Raw genomic sequence first — 20,850 nt, forward strand, 5'->3', positions numbered from 1 at the left:
CAGTTGGGGTAAGTATTCTTCACTCATATTTGGGTTAATTCCATGATTTAGACTTGAATTTCATCATATAATTTGAGAAATTAGAGTGAAAATTGGGGAAAAATGGAAGAAAAGTTTGAGAGTTCTTTTGGGGATTTGAATAGGCAATTGAGGTCGGATTTTGATGAATTTAATATGGGTAGACTCGTGAGAGGATGAAGATTCTATTGATGTGATTTTTATCGAATTTCGAGACATGAGCCTGGGGCCGGGTATAAGCAATTTCGGGATTTTTTTATGCAAATTGGATATTTTTAAGTGAGCTTTGTTCACTTAGCATATTTTAATGGTTATATACTGATTTTTGATTAGATTTGGAGCATCCGGAGGTCAATTCTAGAGGGCAAAGGCATCGCGGGCTAAAGTTTGGACCGGATCGAGGTGAGTAATGATTGTAAATGTTGTTCTGAGGGTATGAAATCCCGGATTGCACATCGTTGTGCTATATTGAGGTGACACACACGCTAGATGACGAGTGTGAGGCCGTCCACCATTGGCGATTGTGACTTAGTCCGTCCCGAATGACTGTTTTACCGCATATTTGACTGAAAACTATTTTCCGTCATCATGTCTTGGGCTGAATGCCATATTTGGGCCTTGTGCCAACTATTTGGACCCTTAGGGAATTTTTACAGATATTTTCTCACTGTTTTGACTTTATACTTGTACTCAGTCATGCTATATTCTACTATTTTCATAACTCAGTCATGTCTATTCTGTTTTAATACATTAAATGATATTTTAAATGATAATTTGGCTGGGCATCATGTTTTACTGTTGCCCAAGTGGCTTATGAGATTCTGATTGAGTAAGGCCGAAGTCCTGTGTTGTGAGGATACACTGATTATGATTATGAGGCCGAGAGCCTGAGATGTGTACGCCACGAGGTGGCTTGTTGATATGAGGCCGAGAGTCTATTGATGATGCCATGAGATGGCTTGATATTGCGCTTGGGCCGTAAGGGGCCCCTCCAGGAGTTTGCACACCCCCAGTGAGCGCGGGTACCCATTGTGATTTGAGATATAGCCCGAGGGGCTGGTGTTGTTCCATGTGTTGCTTGAGGGGCGGTTCTTTATGTGTTTATATTTTCTAGTTGCTTTTCATTTACTTGCTTAACTACTTAAAAAGGCAAATTTTAAGAAGCTTAACTGAACTTAAGTGACTTTACATATTTTCATTGTTTCAATGCTTTTACTGGCTTTTACTGCTTCTTTATAGCCTGTTGATGTGCCTTTACGTAATTTCTTATTGCTCAGTTTGTATTTATTATTATTACTCACTGAGTTGGAGTACTCACTTTACTCCCTGCACCCCGTGTGCAGATTTAGGCGCTTCAGGTCCTGCTTGCGAGGGTTGAGAGCTTTCAGCAGATTCGAAGTTACACTAGGTAGCTGGTCGGCGTTCGCATCCTAGTGCTTCTCCCTCTATCTTCTGTTCTAGTTATGTAATAGTTAAGTAGACTCTTTCAGACTTGAATTATTATTATAGATGCTCATGACTGGTGACACCCCGATGTCGGGCCATGTCTATTCCGCAACTGTAGTATTCACCTTATTTTGGGATTTTATTTTGTTTAAGTCTTAATATTTATCATTATAATTGCTTAAAATGAATTGGAAGTGTGTCGGCTGAACTTGTCTTCACGAGAGGCGCTATCATGACCGAGTCCGGGTTTAGGGTCGTGACACCTTTTTACCTTTAATAAAATGATTTCTAGCCACATAAATTTCTATGATTTATTTTAGACTACAAGTTTAAAGTCTACCGTTATTTCTTATACTTCAGATCAAGTCAAACACCTTTATGGGATGGAGGGATTACTATGTATTTGAAACAATTTAAAAAGGATAGGAGAAACAAATCAATGTCATGATGCCAAGTATCACAACAAAAATTCAACAAGTGTCAAAGTTTAGGATAAAATTAGTTAGGTTCGAATCAAGTCAAATACCTTCATGGGACGGAGGAATTACTATGTATTTGAAATAATTTAAAAAGGAAAATTAATATAGATATTAATATATGATTAATCAGTTTTGGGAATTCATAAATTTTATCTATTAAAGTTTTAAGCAGGAGAGAAACTCTTTGGACAAGACCACTAGTCTTCTCCTCTTCCAAGACACACAGAAATGTCAATCACATTGGTTCCTTCCAATAAAAAATAATGATGGCAGCAACCATTTCCAGAAAAAAGGCAAATACTCCACAACTTAGAAGCTCCTAACACCATTTAGTTTAGCCTAAGGTGTTTGAGAGGTTGGGAGTACAAATCGCTAGTGGAAATTACACACAAGAGTTACCTACAAAAGCCTTTTCATTTTCATCATTCAACATTTCTAGAGAGAGAGAGAGAGAAAGGGTGGGCAAACAAACATGTCAGGCAGAATCGCGCGTGGTCGTCTTGCTGTGGAATGCAAAGAGTGGCGTAAGGATCACCCATATGTACGTACTATTCTATTCTTTATTTATACTCTCGTCCTTTCAATTTTTTATTGCTACTAATTTTTGTAGGTTTATTGATAAACATTAATGGGTTCTAAGAGTCTATTAATTTGATGACTCTCTTAACTTTATGGGTCCTTTTTTTTCTTTCTTAGGATTTCGTTGCTAAGCCAGAACAAGTCCAGATGGGTCCATCAATTTGATGGTGTGGCATTGTCTATCTTTGATAAAACCAGGGTATGTAAAGTTTCTTCCTTTCTTCACGAATTTTCTCCTTTTTGTAATTTTTCTGAAAATGTTTTATTAGTTGTAAAAATGGAAAGCTTGAATATTTTTGTTGATTTTGCTGAAAGTTATTTCTTTGAAAATTTCCATTCTTTGCCCATAAAAATCTTTGCCACACCCTCTGTTTACATGAAATCACATTAATTTATCATGGTTAAGTGATATACAGCAGCAGAGCCGCATATATATTGTTTAGATAGGTAAAAATCATGGTGATATGCCAGAGTTATAAAAAATCTATAAACTTGATCTTGATTTTAATAAATTTCAATCCACTTGAAACTTGATCTTGAACTATATCTTCACCTTGAAATTAGATGTTTGATCTTCCTCAGTTTGTAAGCATCAATTTTCACTGTCTTCAAGCTACCTTGAGTCTGTCTTTGATGAATAAGAAGAACTATTCGGGATCGTTTGGTTAGGAAATAATTTATCCCAGAAATAGTCGTCCCACTCTCCCATAGGGATAAAAATAACATTACAGTCCCCAAATAATTATTATGAAAATTAGTTATATCGCAATTTTATCCCAATCAAATATAGGATGAACTCATCTAAAATTTTAGTTCTTTCCCCGGTATGAATCCTAATTAGTCCAGGGCTCAATGTAGGTATATGTTGGAAACGAGTGGGAAACCAAAAAGAATTAGTTCTTTCACATTCCATAAACCTTGACAGGAAAAGTTAGGATAGACTAGTCGAGATGCAAAAATAAACCCACATCCACACACATACTATCGAAAAAGGCAGAAAATACACTACTAGAAAATGGCAGATTTCCGATGGCCAAAACAGTCAAAATTTGGTCGAAAATCACATATTTCCGACTACTTTCCGACTGAAATTGTTCGGTTAGAAAAATGTTGGTCGGAAAATAAAGAAGAGTTCTTTCTTCATTCAAGGAAGGGTTCCAAACCTTTTATAAAGAAGGGGTATTCCTCTGATTCCTCTTAGGCGATGTCTGGATCTCAGTCTATCTCTTTCTCTTTCAGTTCTTTCCGTGGTGGAAAGGAAATCAATCCACTCGTCCTAACTAAGATGCCACTGGATCAACTCCAGAAGGAATTCCTTACCAAGAAAACAAAATCTGTCAATGATTTCCGACCAATGTGGTCGTAAATTTCAAAAAGGGCAGACAACCAAATAATTCACGTTTCCGACTAAAGTGGTCAGAATTGTATAAAACTGGGTAGAATTTGTCACGATCCCGGTTCGTCCTCTGTGAACCATCGTGACGGCAACTAGTCCTCTACGACTAGGTATGCCTAAATTGCGAAAGATAACCAAAGTGCGGAATAAAAATAAATTAAAACAGAATGAAGAGTGATAAAACAGTGTTTAAAAGTTTCGCTTGGCATACACAATATTTAACTCTCAGAAACCAACACATATCTTCAAGACCCTAAAACCCATGAATCACAAGCTAAGGATCACTACACAGTACTCTAACTCCATAATATCTTACAAGGAAAAGAAATGCAAAAGGACAAATGTTTAAAAGCTAGAATAGAATGGGACTCCTCGGTCTGCGGATGCGGCAGATGTACCTCGAAGTCGCTGGAGCAGTCGCCTCGCCTCAAGGGTGATAAGACTGAGTCGCAGTACCTGGATCTGCACATGAAAAACATGCACAGAAGTGGAATGAGTACACCACAGAGGTACTTAGTAAGTGACAAGCCTAACCTCGGTCGGGTAGTGACGAGGAAGGTCAGGGCCCTACTGAGATAAAATAAAGAATATAAGACATGACGATATAAAATAAGCAGTACAGTTGAAAACTAACGATAAAAATCTAATACAGGAAAAGAAGGAATTCAATAACTGAAACAGAGGCAAAAACAATCATAAGGAAATAACCGGGGATCTCTCAGTATCCCGAGGATCTCATAGTACCCTCAATATATGCCAGGGATCTCTTGGTATCCCGAGGATCTCTCGGTATCCTCAATATATGCTAGGGATCTCTTGGTATCCCGAGGATCTCTCGATATCCTCAATATACGTGCCAGGGATCTCTTGGTATCCCGAGAATCTCTCAGTATCCTCAATATACGTGCTAGGGATCTCTTGGTATCCCGAGGATCTCTCAGTATCCTCAATATATGCTAGGGATCTCTTGGTATCCCAAGGATCTCTCGGTATCCTCAATATATGCTAGAGATCTCTTGGTATCCCGAGGATCTCTCGGTATCCTCAATATATGCTAGAGATCTCTTGGTATCTCGAGGACCTCTTGGTATCCTCAATATACGTGCCAGGGATCTCTCGGTATCCCGTACCTCAGTTCAAATCATAAATATGTACAAGGGATCTCCTGGGAGGCCGTCCCGTAGTCCCAAAGTAAAACACACAGCAACAACACAATGATACTCAATTAAGATCAATTTCGTATCAAGTAAACAGGTAATTCTAATATAACATGCTTCACGTAATTCAATTAAGGCAGTTTAAACAATTAAACAGTCAAGTCAATTAGACATGCTTTTTCTAAGCTAACAGCAGGTTTAAATTGCAAGTAGAATAAACATGAAAAGGAACACAATTGAATTTACTTAAAGAAAATCGGATTTTCAACAATTAGCTCAAGTACTCACTCGTCACCTCATGTACAAGGCTTTTCAAATATCAAATATACCGAATCCTAAGGGGAAGGTCCCCCACACAAGGTTAGACAAACCACTTACCTCAAACCGGCTCAAAAACAACCCGAAACCACGCTCTTGCAACGAGTACTCGACTCCAAATGGCCCAAATCTATTAAATTCAATTGCATAATGTAAATAACACTTCAAGTAACTGATTCTACAGAGACATTCTAAGCTAATATGCAAAATTAGGTAAAAATGACCAAAATGCCCCTCGGGTTCACATCTCCGAATCGGGTAAAATTTATATTTTCAGAATCCTCACACTCTCCCGAGTTCATGCATACCAAAATTATCCATATCTAAGGTCAAATTCCCAATCAAAAGTCAAATTCTAGGTCTAAGAACTTCCTTCCAACTTTTCCCCAATTTTCATCTCCAATCCTAAATAAATGATGAATTCATGTTTAGATCAATGAGTTACAAGCAAAAAGGAGTTAAGAATCATTACCCAATCGATATCTCTGAAAATCCCTCAAAATCTCCCTCAAATCCGAGCTCCCAAACTCTAGTTTTGATAAAAATGGATAAACCTTGGACTTTGAAATTTTATATCTGCCCAGGTAAATCCTTCTTCGCGAACGCGGAAGGACCCTCGCGTTCGCAAAGCACAACTTCGCTTGGCCCAGATTTCCTTCATCGAGAACGAGATGTCCCCTATCGCAAACGCGGTAGCAAACCTCCCCCTTCTACGTGAACGCGGGACCCTCTTCATGAACGCGTAGGCATACGACCTCTCAGCTTCGCGAACGCGGTACCCTCTTCACGAACGCAAAGTGTTAAGTTTCCACCAGTCCCAGATCCTCTTCGCGAATGCGAGACCCCACTCGTGAACGCGAAGAAGGAAACCAGAACTGGAGACCGCTGCATTTTCTGAAATCCTCTAAGTCCAAAAATAACCCGTTGAGCATCCGAAACACACCCGAGGCCCCCGGGACCTCAACCAAACCTACCAACCAATCCTAAAACTTCATTAAAACTTGTTCCAACCTTTGGAACGCTCAAAACAACATCAAAACACCTATGTTTCATCGGATTCAAGCCTAAGAATTTCAAAAACTCTAAAAATACGCTTTCGATCAAAAAGTCTATCAAACCTCGCCCGAATGACCTGAAATTTTGCACACACATCACATTAAATACTATGGAGTTAGTCCAACTTCCGAAATTCCATTCCGACCCTCGAATCAAAATCTCACTATCGAACCGGAAACTTCAAAAATTCAGCTTTCGGCATTTCAAGCCTAAATTAGCTACAGACCTCCAAAACACAATTCGAACACGCCCCTAAGTTTGAAATCACTCAACGGAGCTAACAGAACCATCAGATTTCTATTCCGAGGCAGTCTTCACACTGTTCCAACTACGGCCAACTTTCCAACACTTAAGCTCTCATTTAGGGACTAAGTGTTCCAAAACTCTCCGAAACTCAAAACCGAATATCTCGACAAATCAAAATAGCAGAAATAAACTTGGGGAAAGTAGTTAATGGGTGATCGGGGCGTAAATTCTTAAGACGACTGGCCGGGTCGTCATATCCTCCTACACTTAACCATTCGTTCATCCTTGAACGAGCATAAAGACATACAAGAAGTAGTGAAAAGATGAGGGTAACAACGGCGCATATCCTGCTCGGTCTCCCAGGTCGCCTCCTCGACCGGCTGACCCCGCCATTGAACTTTTACCAAAGCAATGTTCTTTGACCTCAGCTTCCTAACCCACCTGTCCAATATTGCCATTGGCTCCTCAACATAAGATAGATCCTTGTCCAATTGGACTGTACTGAAATCCAACACGTGTGACAGATCACCATGATACCTCCGGAGCATCGAAACATGAAATACCGGATGAATTCCTGCCAAGCTGGGAGGTAAGGCAAGCTCATAAGCAACCTCTCCAACATGCCTCAATATCTCAAAAGGGCCAATAAACCTCGGACTCAACTTCCCTTTCTTCCCAAATCTCATAACGCCCTTCATAGGCGAAACCCGAAGCAGAACCTGCTCTCCAACCATATAGGAAACATCACGAATGTCATGACCCAAAATCCACTAAGGGTCGTGATGGAACCGGACACCGCTGTCAAGCAAGCCAACCAAAATACTTAATTAAATTCTCGTTTTAATAATTTTGAAAACTATGATTTTCCTTCAATTTTACTAGTAAAAGATAATCGTTTCAAATCGAATATGAATGTTAAGTAGTTAATACAAGATACCCCATAATCATCCCAAAACCCGGTGTCATAAGTGCATGAGCATTTACTAGGGAATGACGTAAAATATAGTAACTGTCCGGAATAAAAGTGGACAAAAATTAAAATACAGTACAATACGCTGATGGAGACTCTGCTGGCTGTGGGTCGTCTCGATAATTGCAGCACACCTAAGTCTCCATATCAACCATGCCGCTATGCCACTAGCCACATAGGAACCAGTGCAACAAAAATGCACATCAAGTGTAGTATGAGTACGGAACAAAGTGTACCCAATGAGTATCCCGTCTAATCTCGAAGAAGTAGAGACGAGAGATCGACTTCGACACTTGCTAGTAGTCCAATAGTAATATTATTAATGCGATGAATCACAAATTTATTAAAAACAACAGTAAATTCAGATAAGTCACGAAACAGGTAAGAGTTCCTTTTTATTAAAAGTCTCCGAATTCATAATCCATTAATTAACAATTATTTGAAGTCGGGGAGAACAAATATCAATATCAATAACTCTCAAGGCAAGCAATACAAGCATGCTCAAATCATGCCGAGGTCGTACGACTCGATCCAACATAAATGTATAATGTGCACTACCGAGGGTCGAATGGCGTGAACCATAGATGCATCTATTACCCCGCTCGCGAATCATACATGTGATGCTGTCAAATTTAAATAAACAATCACCCTGCTCGCGAATCATACATGCGACGCAGGTACACATAGAAATACATGCTCAAACAACTAATTAAGAATTTATCGGGGAACATTTATCCAAATAAAAGCCAATTCTTTTTTAACGATTTAAGAATATAAAGTTTAATCCTTTTAGAAATTCATTTACCAATTCAATAGGATTTAAGCAATTCAACTGCCGACAAGATTTCAGATATTTCAAGATGCTTTTGGGTCCTAGACTACCCGGACTTACACATATTAGTAGCTACGCACGAACTCTCGTCACCTCGTGCGTACGTATCCCCCACAAATAGGAGCACATAATCAATTATTTCACATATGGGGACAATTCCCTCTTACAAGGTTAGAAAAGAGACTCACCTCGCTCCAAAATTTCCATAACCGGCTTCCAAGCCCTTCCAACGACTCCAATTGATGCACAACACCACAAAACTATTCAAACAATGGGCAAACCAATAAAAATTCACTCTAATAATTGTAACAATTCAAATTATATAAGTTCCCAACTCCGCTCGAAAAGTTGACCAAAATGCCCTCGAGCCCACGTGCCCGGATTCCGAAATTTCTTGAAGATAAATTCTACCCATAGCTTTACTAACTCAAATATACAATTTGCTCAAATTTTCATGCTCAAATTCAAGGTAAAAGTCCAAACTTCCAAATTCCAGGTCTTCCCCAAAACTCCCAAATTTATACTAATTTTTCATGTCTAAATCCATGTAAGATCACATATTTAACTCAAAAATAGGAAGAAACCACTTATCTAATGTTGCTTGGTGAATATCCCTCATCGAGCTCTCCAAAATCGTCCAAGCCAAATGAAAGAAATGTGCCAAAACTCGTGTTTAAAACAATCTGCCCAGGCTTCATCGAGTTGTACCTTGCGCTGTGCAGGTTGTACATCCTATTACCATTTTCCCCTGTTGTACACCTTATGTTAAAACGCTCGTAACTCCTTGTGAAAATATCCAAATGACAAACGGTTTGAAGATTTAGAAACTAGACTCGAAGATCTTTCATTTAATATGTTGTACACCATATAACTCTTTATATATTCCGAGATATGAGCTTCTAAAGTCGGCTCCATGCATCAGAAAATTCTGTCGAAATTGCTCCTCTAGCCATCTTCAATCGATCATAAGTTTATGATAAAATGTCAAAATCATGAATGGTTAACTTTCTGGAAACTAGAATGCAAGGAAAACAACTTTTATGTTTTGAAAATTTTCAGATTCCTTATAGATTTCGAGATATAAGCTTCCTAAATAGCTTTCTTGATTGCACCATTGCTGTCCAAAACAGCAGCTGCAACAGAAAAAGCAGCAGATTTTCAGCAGCTTCAAATTTCCGAAATCCGTCCGTTAGCCTTCCGAAATCCACTCGAGACATTCGGGACTTCAACCAATTATACCAACATGTCCCAAAACATGATACGAACTCGCTCGAGGCCTCAAATCACATCAAACAACGTCGAAATCATGAATTGTACTCCAATCCACACTTTATGAACTTTGAAATTTCAAACTTCTGCATTCGATGCCAAAACCCATCAAATCACGTCCGATTGATCTCAAATTTTGCACATAAGTCATATTCGACATTACGGACCTGATCCAACTTTCTAAATTGGAATCCGACCCCGATATCAAAAAGTCAAACTCTCGGTCAGACTTCTCAAAAACCTTCAAATTTCTATCTTTAGCCAAATGACTTCAAAATGACCTACGGACCTCCGAATTCACTTCCAATCGTGCTCCCAGCTCCAGAATCACCATACAGAGCTATTCCTACACTCAGAATCCCAAACGGACATTGATAACGCTGAAATGCACTTCAACCCAAACTTATGAAATTTCTCCAAAATGCTAACTTTCACAATAGTCGCCAAAACGTTCCCGGGTCTTCAAAAATCCGATCCGGACATACGCCCAAGTCCGAAATCATCATACGAACCTCCTGGAACCTTCGAATCCCGATTCCGAGGTTGTTTACTCAAAAATCCAATCTTAGCTAATTCTTTCAACTTAAAGCTTCCGAAATGAGAATTCTCTTTCCAAATCAACTTCGAACTCCCCGAAATTCGATTCCGACCACGCGTACAAGTCATAATACCTGAAATGAAGCTGCTCATGGCCTCAAACTGCTGAATGGCACACTAGAGCTTAAAACGACCGGTCGGGTTGTTACATTCTCTCCCACTTAAACATACGTTCGTCCTCGAACGTGCTAAGAACTTTGTTGGGGTTGTTCGAAATCACTGTTTAGCACCTCGAGCACCTACCCGTGCTACCACAACTCAGATGGGCATCCTAGCTCGATTAATCTGAAGATATCGTTTTTCACTTAAGCAAATAAGCCTTAGAGCCCAATTCATACATCCGGAATTCTCTTCCAGGCATGTTCTAACATACGCTCATCGTATCAATAACTACCCGCAGTACCAAAACATGACTGCATACCTTAGCTGAATTCACACCTAGCACCACTTTACTCACAGGACCACAATAACATTCTCTGATCCAATTAGTCGAAATTCCACGAATATGATGCTCCCATTGCACCTCATGACCTACATAGGTCTTGCTCTGACTCTTACAATACTGCCAAGAAGGAAGAGGTGTGTAGAAATAAATACCCAACTATCGAATCAACAAATCATTGGGTCTATACTCCTGACAAGAACCATCACCTCATTCTGAACCAAATAATGGTCTTAGCTCCTTAATATACTTCATATAATCAGATTGCACTTATCCTAAATCCAATGATCTTGTCTCAGCCAGTACGAACCGCTCAGGCAATAAGCCACCCAGGACATGATCAAATGTCTCATTTGATGCCACAATGTGCCAATAGGCTATGAACTCGAACGTGACAAAAGGAAAACGAACTCTGGAAGGAACTACTCAACTCACAAACTAATATGGACTTTCCTTAGAAAATAGAAAACAAGGCATACAAAAATAGCATATAGAAAACTGTACTCAACATCACACTGTTGCGGCATGCAACCCGATCCAAATAACATACCCATGGCGGCGTGCCACCCGATCCACACATAGAATTCACATAAGGAGATATACATCGAGCTAAATTGCTCTTTACAACAAAATACCGAATATCAATCACAAGCACGTTAAGTGTTTAATACCATCCCTAAGGAGACATCTAGTGCCATAGGCTACAAAACTCAAGCACAACTGAGGTGTGATATATGTTCTGAAGCTAAAGAGCCATCCTGCTCACATATCACCCTCGCTACGCGGAACCTCAATACATAAAAAAATTATCGAGCCTTTCACAACTCACACGGCACAATATAGCATTACATGAAATAGGCGACGACGAAATAACAACCCATGTCTGAATAATCCTTCATAAGGAGCGCTATGCTGAAATGAACACGTTCGGCCTGATATAAGGCCCATATTCACATTTAAATCCATCCACAGACCTCAATCTATTTCTGATCGCACTGAACTAGGCTAATAACCTTTCAAAGGTCCATAATCATTCCCCTTTTTCTCATAACATATAAGAACAACCGTCATAACCGGAGTAATCCTCCATAGTCCACAACCCAATAAACCGAGTGCCCTCCAAGCATCAATTCTCAATTTAACGACATCACCACAATCTTCATACTTGGTTTAACTCTTCAATCAATCAAGTGACTACACGCCACACTTATACAACCTTCCATAACAGATAACAAGTATGTACATCCAAACCACCGGCCGTACTAACGCTAAAAAGTGATCAAGAATGCTTAGCCAGGATTCAAATCCCTTTTCACAAAACACCAATCTCAGGTGACGCTGAAGACAATACCAACTTACTTTAAACATCGAAACTTCTTTCCTGCTCATCCGAGCTCATGGCATCCTCGTCATCACCAAACTGCAACCTTGATCCTCACTTCAAATTCCATACCACTAATAGATTAATACTTCATCATGTAAAAACTTTTTACGAAACTCACTTCAGGAGAACCATAGCAACACTCAGGTGAATTCTCATAACCGTAGAATATGCAAATCTCCAAGTAGTGGCCTAAGCCACCATGGCCGTTCCCGGATCTGCCTGCTGTCACACCTCCTTTTTCCAGCACCGCGAGGTGCGAAGGGAGTTTTTCCAATTAAAGGACAATCAAAACGGGATTTATTTATTTATTTCAGAGTCGCCACTTGGGAGATTTAGGGTGTCCCAAGTCACCAATTTTAATCCCGGATCGAGGAAAAGAATGACTCTATATTACAGTCTGCGTACCAGAAATCCGGATAAGGAATTCTGTTAACCCGGGAGAAGGTGTTAGGCATTCCCGAGTTCCGTGGTTTTAGCACGGTCGCTCAATTGTCATATTTGGCTTATTTATCTGATTTTAATACAATTATGACCCGATGTGCCAATTTTAACTTTTTACCACTTTATTATTATTATTATTATTATTATTATTTTTTATTTTTTTTTAAAAAAACAATTGTGAACATCATTTAAAACATGTCTTTGGATTACGTCACATGAAATGCACCCGTAATCCGGAACACATTTTTATTCAATGTTTTAGGATTTAGATTTGGGTCGCATGAAATGCGCATCCGAGTTTAAGAAGGTAAAATTAATTAAATCGCGCCTAAAGAGTCTAGCGCGTCATTATCTTTGGGGAAGGAAGTGAAATTCACTAAACAATCCATCCCAAATTCTAAGTAATTTTTTTTAAAATAATTAAATAAATAAATGAGATTGGAGAATCCTGTAAATTTGTATTATTTACATCTATTTATTTTTAGCGAAATCCTTCCTTATTTTAAGAATATCCTTTAATGACTACCTTTTTATTATTACTAAGTTTGTCTATAAATATAAAATCAATATCTACATTCTTGAAAATAACATATTAAATAGAAGAGAAAAACAAATATTAACATAAAGTAATAAAAATTATAATCATAAATACAACATGGAATTATCGAAAAATAAAATAAAAACTAATTATCCCATAGTTGGATTAAAATTTAAATTGTTAGTAAGACTTAAGCTTATTGAAACTAATTATTTACAAATACTGAAAATTGAAAGAAAGAAAAAAAAACTTGATTACTAAACCATATTTCTAAAAAATTTAAACAATTTAACCTTAACTAACTTTGTTTTAATTCACATCATGTCCTAATACTTGTTCGCAAACTAATTCATGTTTTAACTGAAATTGACTACATGATTCCGATTAACTTATCGTTGACGAAAAACCTTATGAATAAGGAACTTAGTTAATTTTTGCCAAACTGATTCAATAACGCCATTTTTTACGTTATTTCTTCTATTTTTTTTTATTAAACAGTTTTAATTAATAATCAGGCTTAAATATATTTCCTAATAATCTGGTTAAGGCGTTATTTAATATGTCGCTATAATATGCCTAGTTATGCCAAATGACAGTGATTTACAGAATAATAATACATGAATAACCTAAATACAATACAAAAAATTAAATTAAACTAAATTAAAAATTTAACACTCCATTCTTCATTTCAGCTTACAAAATGCCAAAATTACAGTTGTGTACCTGATATTGTCAATATAAGAAGAAGAAAGTCAGCAACGTAATACGTAACACAGCAACAGCAACAATAACCAGCAATAACCAGTCAACGAAAATCCCAGTGACAGCTTTGAAAAATTCAAAATAAAATCCAGGAATGCCGAAAATAACGGACAGAAACCAAGGGAAATTTTCAGATTTTTGAAAGGCTAGTTAATCTTCAACCCTTAATTTCTACACCTGTATACCAGAATATTTATCAGGTGTGTACTACTTTCTCTTCTAATTTTTAACTTTTTTATTTTATTTTTCTTTGTATGTTTTTCTTTTCTTGAGAGTTTCAATGTTTTTTTTTTCGGAATAAATGTTCAGTTCCTTTTTTTTTCTTTCTAATCTCTCTTTTTTCTTCTCCTCCCTCTGATTTTTTTCAGACCTCTATATATATAATCCCCACCCTTTAATCAACTAAAATCAATCCCTTTCTCTACCAAACCCATTATCTTCCCACTCATCCCATTACATTAAATAAATATATCACACCACCCCATTATATTTTGTCCCCCATGCTTCATTTAAAATAATGCAAGATTCCTCTTTAAATTAAATCTTGTCCCCCTTTTATATTAAATAATCATATCACAACCCACCCCATTTCATTTTGTCCCCCATGCTTCAAATAAACAATTACAAAATGTACAATTCCTAAACTACCCCTTCCGACCTTACTGAAATTACCAAATTACCCCTGAACGTATTACAAATTTACCAAACTACCCATCAGCTATAACACATCAATTAATCAAACTTAACCAAAATATAGACAATATGATCAATTTCTAACAATGTTCAAACAACAATATGAACACGGATGAACATCATAACAACAATATCACATGAACATGATTTTAACAACATTTCAACAACAAATCACATGAACACAAATTGAACAACCAAGAACAACTAAAATTTGATTGAACAATATTTTTAGCAACAACAAACCTATTTTTCGGATTTAAACAACAACAACAATCAAACAAGTATATTTAGATTCTTAAATTCAATAATATTGAACTTAAAATCAACTCTAACAACATTACAACAAACAATTCTTTATATTAAACTTTAAACAAGATTATGAGACCAATTCAAGAAATAATCACAAATGGTAAACAAGAAATCAAACTATACACATTTCGGATTCAAAATCAAACAAACATAATATGAACATGAATTAAATCTAAAAATAAAAACGACGGATTCAAATGACTAAAACCAACATACTTCCCTTATTGCAACTAAATTCTTTTAGGCAAATGACAAAACAAAACTAAGAAGAAACAATTATGAATTTAAACTTGAACTTTAACAATATTAACAATTTCCAGAAAATACATCAAATACATGAAACAAATTGAAGAAACAATTAATTAAATTTCAATTTGAATCTAACAAATATTAAACTAATAAATATTCACTTAAACAACAATACAAACATGAAATAAACATGAAAAATAACTAATTAATCCTTCCTTTGAAATCTGAAAAATTTATCTAACAAACAACATATGAACATGAACTAAAAATTAATTCAAACGATAAACAAAACAAACATTTGCCGATTTTAGATTCGAAAATATCAAAACAAAAATGCGGACAATATGAAACTCAAAAATCCACTAACCGGTTCGACATGAAATATGTATGGACTGACTCGACGAACCTCGGCCAAACGGCGACGAACACGAACCTACGAAGCCAACTGAAGCCGCGCCGAAGCAGCAGCAACAGTTGTCGCGGCAGAAAGGCATGAACAAGGCAGCTGGGGTTCATTTGTTTACGTGAAGGAGATGGAGTGAAGCAGAAGCAGCAGCTCGGAGGAGACATACCAAGCTGCCACGACGAGGCAGGAGAAGCAGCGGCGCCGGTGGTGTTTGATCGATGAAGTAGCAGCTGCGCCGGTGGGGTTTGGACGATGAAGCAGCAGAAGTTGACGCGAAATCAGCTGCCATGGAAGCGAGCGGTCGACGAAGGCAATGGCGGACTGCTTGGTGGAGCTAGGCAGCCATGGATGTCGAGCTCAAGCTCGAGCTTGACGAAAGACGAAGAAGATGAAGTGACGGCGCAGAGATAGCTACGCGGACAACAATAGCTATGGTTCTTGGGGTCGTTTGGTCATGACGAACTGTTTGTTGATGGTGTTTGGACGAGAGGGAGTGGGGTCAAAGGCAGCCATGGTTGTGCTTTGGAGTTTTGAGGAAGAAGAAAGAGAATAGGGGGGGGGGGGCGGATGCTTTAGGCATTTTTAGGGTTTTCTTACTATTTTTTTTTCTTTTGTTTTTTTTTCTTTTTGAAATTCAAGATAATAGGATGTTGGGTTATGGACCGGGTTGACCCTGTTCGAAATGGACTGGGTCGTAGGGAAGATTGGGCCATTTTTTGGGCCTGTGGCTTGAAATTGAAGAAGAGACCCAATTCCGACTTTCTTTATATTTTCGCTCTCTTTTCTTCTTTTATTTTTCTAAAACTAAATTATAAAAATACTTAAACTATTATTAAGAACTAAATTAAGTTATAAAAGCGCAAATTAACTCCCAATAACAATTAACGCACAATTAAGTATTAATTAAGCATAAAATTGTATATTTGGACATTAAATGCTAAAAATGCAAACGATGCCTATTTTTGTAATTTTTAATTTTTGTAAAACAAATTTAATTATTATCAATTGTAGAATTAAATCCTACATGCAAAATGTGACATATTTTTGTATTTTTTATTAATTTAGCAAATAAACACGCACAGACAAATACAAATAATTATTCAAAATATCACAAAATATCACAAAATTGCACACCAAAGAAAAATCATTTTATTTTTGAATTTTTTGGGAGTAATTCTCATATAGGGCAAAAATCACGTGCTTACAGCTGCCCCTCTTTGCCCGGAGACACGAAGGGTTTTCGTGCAAAGATAAAGCGAGCGATTTTTGCCCATCCGAGTACTCTGTTGAAGCATTTTTTGAAAAAGATTTGACCGAACCTTTGCTTCAAAGGTTTCCTACATATCCTGGGCTAAACAGGAATCAGGTCAATGTAGTTCGGGAAGTCTTGGTAGCTGGGACTACCATGGGACTGCAATGTTACTGCTGTTGCATGCTACTTTTACTGTTTGCTGACCTCCTTATTACACCATGCTTAAAAAAATAAGAAGCTAGACTAAGCTAGAAATTACAGAATCTTATCTGTTTTCCCCCTTGCTCCGGTTGCCTTGCTTTTTGTCGGTTTGTGTTTCCTCTGGTGCCTTTTTACCAAGACTTCTGGCCCTTGGCTCTTTTTTTTAATACCAGTTTTCGTCATTTTGTTCGGTCCGCTGGGGACATGGCTTTCTTCATTAAGCTTTTTGGCGGTTCCTCTGGGGACACGATTATCTTCATCAGATTCATTAGGTTGGACATGATTTAATGTTCACACACCATTTTTCAAGACGCGTCTTTTCTTTCTTTTGACTCATGCGCTTGAATTTGCGCTGGGACTTCTTGTTGCCACCTTCTGCCTTCCGGTGTTGGGATTTTTATTGTTTCCTGCTGGGGATTCTTGTTGTAACCTTCTGCCTTCCGGTGGGGTTACTGACTTCAAAATCTGCAGTATAAGACTGAAAAGTATTCCTCTCGTTATACAGGTGGGCGCCTGGACATGAAATGAAAATGTATACCCGCATTATACTGGTGGGCGACCTGGAAATGAAAAACTGAAATGTATGCCCGCATTATACTGGTGGGCGACCTAGAACATGAAATGAAAAGAGAAATGCATACCCGCATTATACTGGTGGGCGACCTAGAACATGAAATGAAAAGAGAAATGCATACCCGCATTATACTGGTGGGCGACCTAGAACATGAAATGAAAAGAGAAATGCATACCCGCATTATACTGGTGGGCGACCTAGAACATGAAATGAAAACATAAATGCATACCCGCATTATACTGGTGGGCGACCTAGAACATGAAATGAAAACATAAATGCATACCTGCATTATACTGGTGGGCGACCTAGAACATGAAATGAAAAGAGAAATGCATACCCGCATTATACTGGTGGGCGACCTAGAACATGAAATGAAAAGATAAATGCATACCCGCATTATACCGGTGGGCGACCTAGAACATGAAATGAAAACATAAATGCATACCCGCATTATACTGGTGGGCGACCTAGAACATGAAATGAAAAGATAAATGCATACCCGCATTATACTGGTGGGCGACCTAGAACATGAAATGAAAACATAAATGCATACCCGCATTATACTGGTGGGCGACCTAGAACATGAAATGAAAAGAGAAATGCATACCCGCATTATACTAGTGGGCGACCTAGAACATGAAATGAAAACATAAATGCATACCCGCATTATACTGGTGGGCGACCTAGAACATGAAATGAAAACATAAAATGTATTCCCGCATTATACTGGTGGGCGCCTAATTGGTAAAGAATAATTTGAATTTGTTTCCTCGATTCTCCGAGAAAATTTCCACTTGTGGCAGAAAATTTTCTGCCCCAATTCTGGCGATCTTTCTTATGGCGTATCTTTAGGCCATCATCAACACTTTATTTTCCTGTTCAAATCAAAGAAAATTTAGTTATTTTTTTTTTTTGAAATATGGCGAGTAGTCATGTCACTCCTGATGGGGATGATTGTTCCCTTTCCCTTATTCCTGTTCGGCGTTCTCAAAACTTGTTGGGGATGATGTTATTTGCTGGGGATAACATTCTGCTGGGGATGGTTTTTCCATTTATCCCTTCACCATTTTGTATCTCAAAAATTTCTGGAGGTTATTTTGCCGAAGATGGATTTTCCTTTCTTCCCTTCCCATTTTGTGTTGTCCGACCACCTCGGAGCTTGGTCGATATTCGGTCGGAGTCCTCTGGGGATCGTCTTGGAACTTGGCCCACAATTTCCTCAACATGTTTTTTTTCCGGCTCTTCCCCGTACTTTCCTTGCCATTTTTAGGACAGTATTATTCGGCCTGGCAATCAACGTCTTTTGTCTTATTGCCTTGTCTCTGGATTGCCCTTTTCACATTTTATGTTGTACCATTTTGGCAACTGGTAGTAAGCTCTGAAAGACCTTCCTTAAAACATAAATTTCTAGAAAAATTCTTTTAAACAAAGAAATGAAAAGATAGAAAAATGAGAAAATCTTTCTGAACAAATGATGGAAAAAAATGAACTTATCTGGGTGATATAACCGATTCCAATGATCATGTTGTGCATTCCGGATTAATCAACCCAGTCTATTTGTGTCGATCAAACTTTCTGATGTCTTCACTTGCTGGGGATAAATAGGTGCCCAATTCTTCGCAAAATGCGGATCTTTTCCGTCAATCTATCTTGTCGCCTTATAGTGCCCTTCGCGGGGTTTTCACTAACAAGGCTCTCTCATTTCTCACAACTCCCGTCGCCTTATGGTGCCTGTGAAGGTTTTCACCGATAAGACTCTCTCATTTTGTATTTCTCAGCTTACGTCGCCTTATGGCGCCTGTGAAGGTTTTCGCCGATAAGACTCTCTCATCTTATTTTCTCAGCTTGGGATTGGAGTGTTGCCGATAAGATTTATCTCTGCCGGGAATTCTTTTGGCTATAAATTCTTTCAATTCATGATCCTCATTCAGTCAGGGACCGATGTTTTATTCTTGGTTTTCATTTGCCTATCTTAACACCTCTCGGATACTGATCGGGAGGTCTTTTTTGGATATCAATATAGGTTTTAGAAGAAAAGGATATAAAATTCAAAATAACTTTGATGGGTAAAGTATTACAACTCTTGGAATCAAACTCTTTTTTTTTCAAAATTTAGAAACATAATTTCTGCCCCAGTTTTCTTGCTTGGGGGATTTTTCTTTTGATTTTTTTTTATCTTATGACCGAGCCGTGAGGCGCCTACGTATCCTCATTGAGGAATCAGGTCGAACGTAGTTCACTGACTCCTTTGTTTTCTTGCGACCTTCAAAAAAAATTTGTTTTCATATATTTTTTCATTAATGATTCCAAGAGAGGGGTATAAAAAGATAAGTATGGCTCAAAGGGGTAAAGCAAAGGTTAAAAGTGTTTGGATAGAAGAAAGAATTGCCTCCGTCATTTCATTATCCGATAAGCACTAAGTACAAACAAACAAATAAACAACAAAAGAAATTACACATAATATCTTTTGACTGCATCAGAATTGATAGCCATGTCGACGCATCTTCCTTCAACATCCGTCAGACGTAAAGCGCCATTGGATAATACTCTGGTCACAATATACGGCCCTTGCCAATTCGGGGCGAACTTGCCTTTTGCCTCAATCTGATGTGGGAGGATCCGTTTCAATACTTGTTGCCCTACTTCAAATTTCCTGGGGCGCACCTTCTTATTGTATGCTCTTGCCATTCTCTTCTGATATAACTGGCCATGACATACTGCTGCCAATCTTTTTTCATCCATTAAACTCAGCTGCTCTAGTCGGGCTTTGACCCATTCATCATCGTCAATCCCGGCCTCAGCGATAATTCGAAGGGAAGGAATTTCAACTTCTGCTGGTATTACTGCTTCGGTTCCGTATACCAACAAATAAGGAGTCGCACCTATTGAAGTACGAACAGTAGTGCGGTATCCTAACAACGCAAATGGTAGCTTTTCATGCCATTGTCTGGATCCTTCAATCATTTTCCTCAATATCTTCTTTATATTTTTGTTGGCTGCCTCAACTGCTCCATTCGCCTTGGGCCGATACGGGGTGGAATTACGGTGTGTAATCTTAAACTGTTCACATACTTCTCTCATCAAGTTGCTATTAAGATTAGCACCATTGTCCGTGATTATTATTTTTGGGATCCCAAATCTACAAATGATATGGGAATGGACGAAATCCACCACTGCCTTCTTGGTTACAGACTTGAAAGTTTTGGCTTCAACCCACTTAGTGAAATAATCGATGG

The sequence above is a fragment of the Nicotiana sylvestris genome, chromosome 2 (genome assembly GCF_000393655.2).
Source record: "Nicotiana sylvestris chromosome 2, ASM39365v2, whole genome shotgun sequence".
In the NCBI taxonomy this organism is placed as follows: domain Eukaryota; kingdom Viridiplantae; phylum Streptophyta; class Magnoliopsida; order Solanales; family Solanaceae; genus Nicotiana; species Nicotiana sylvestris.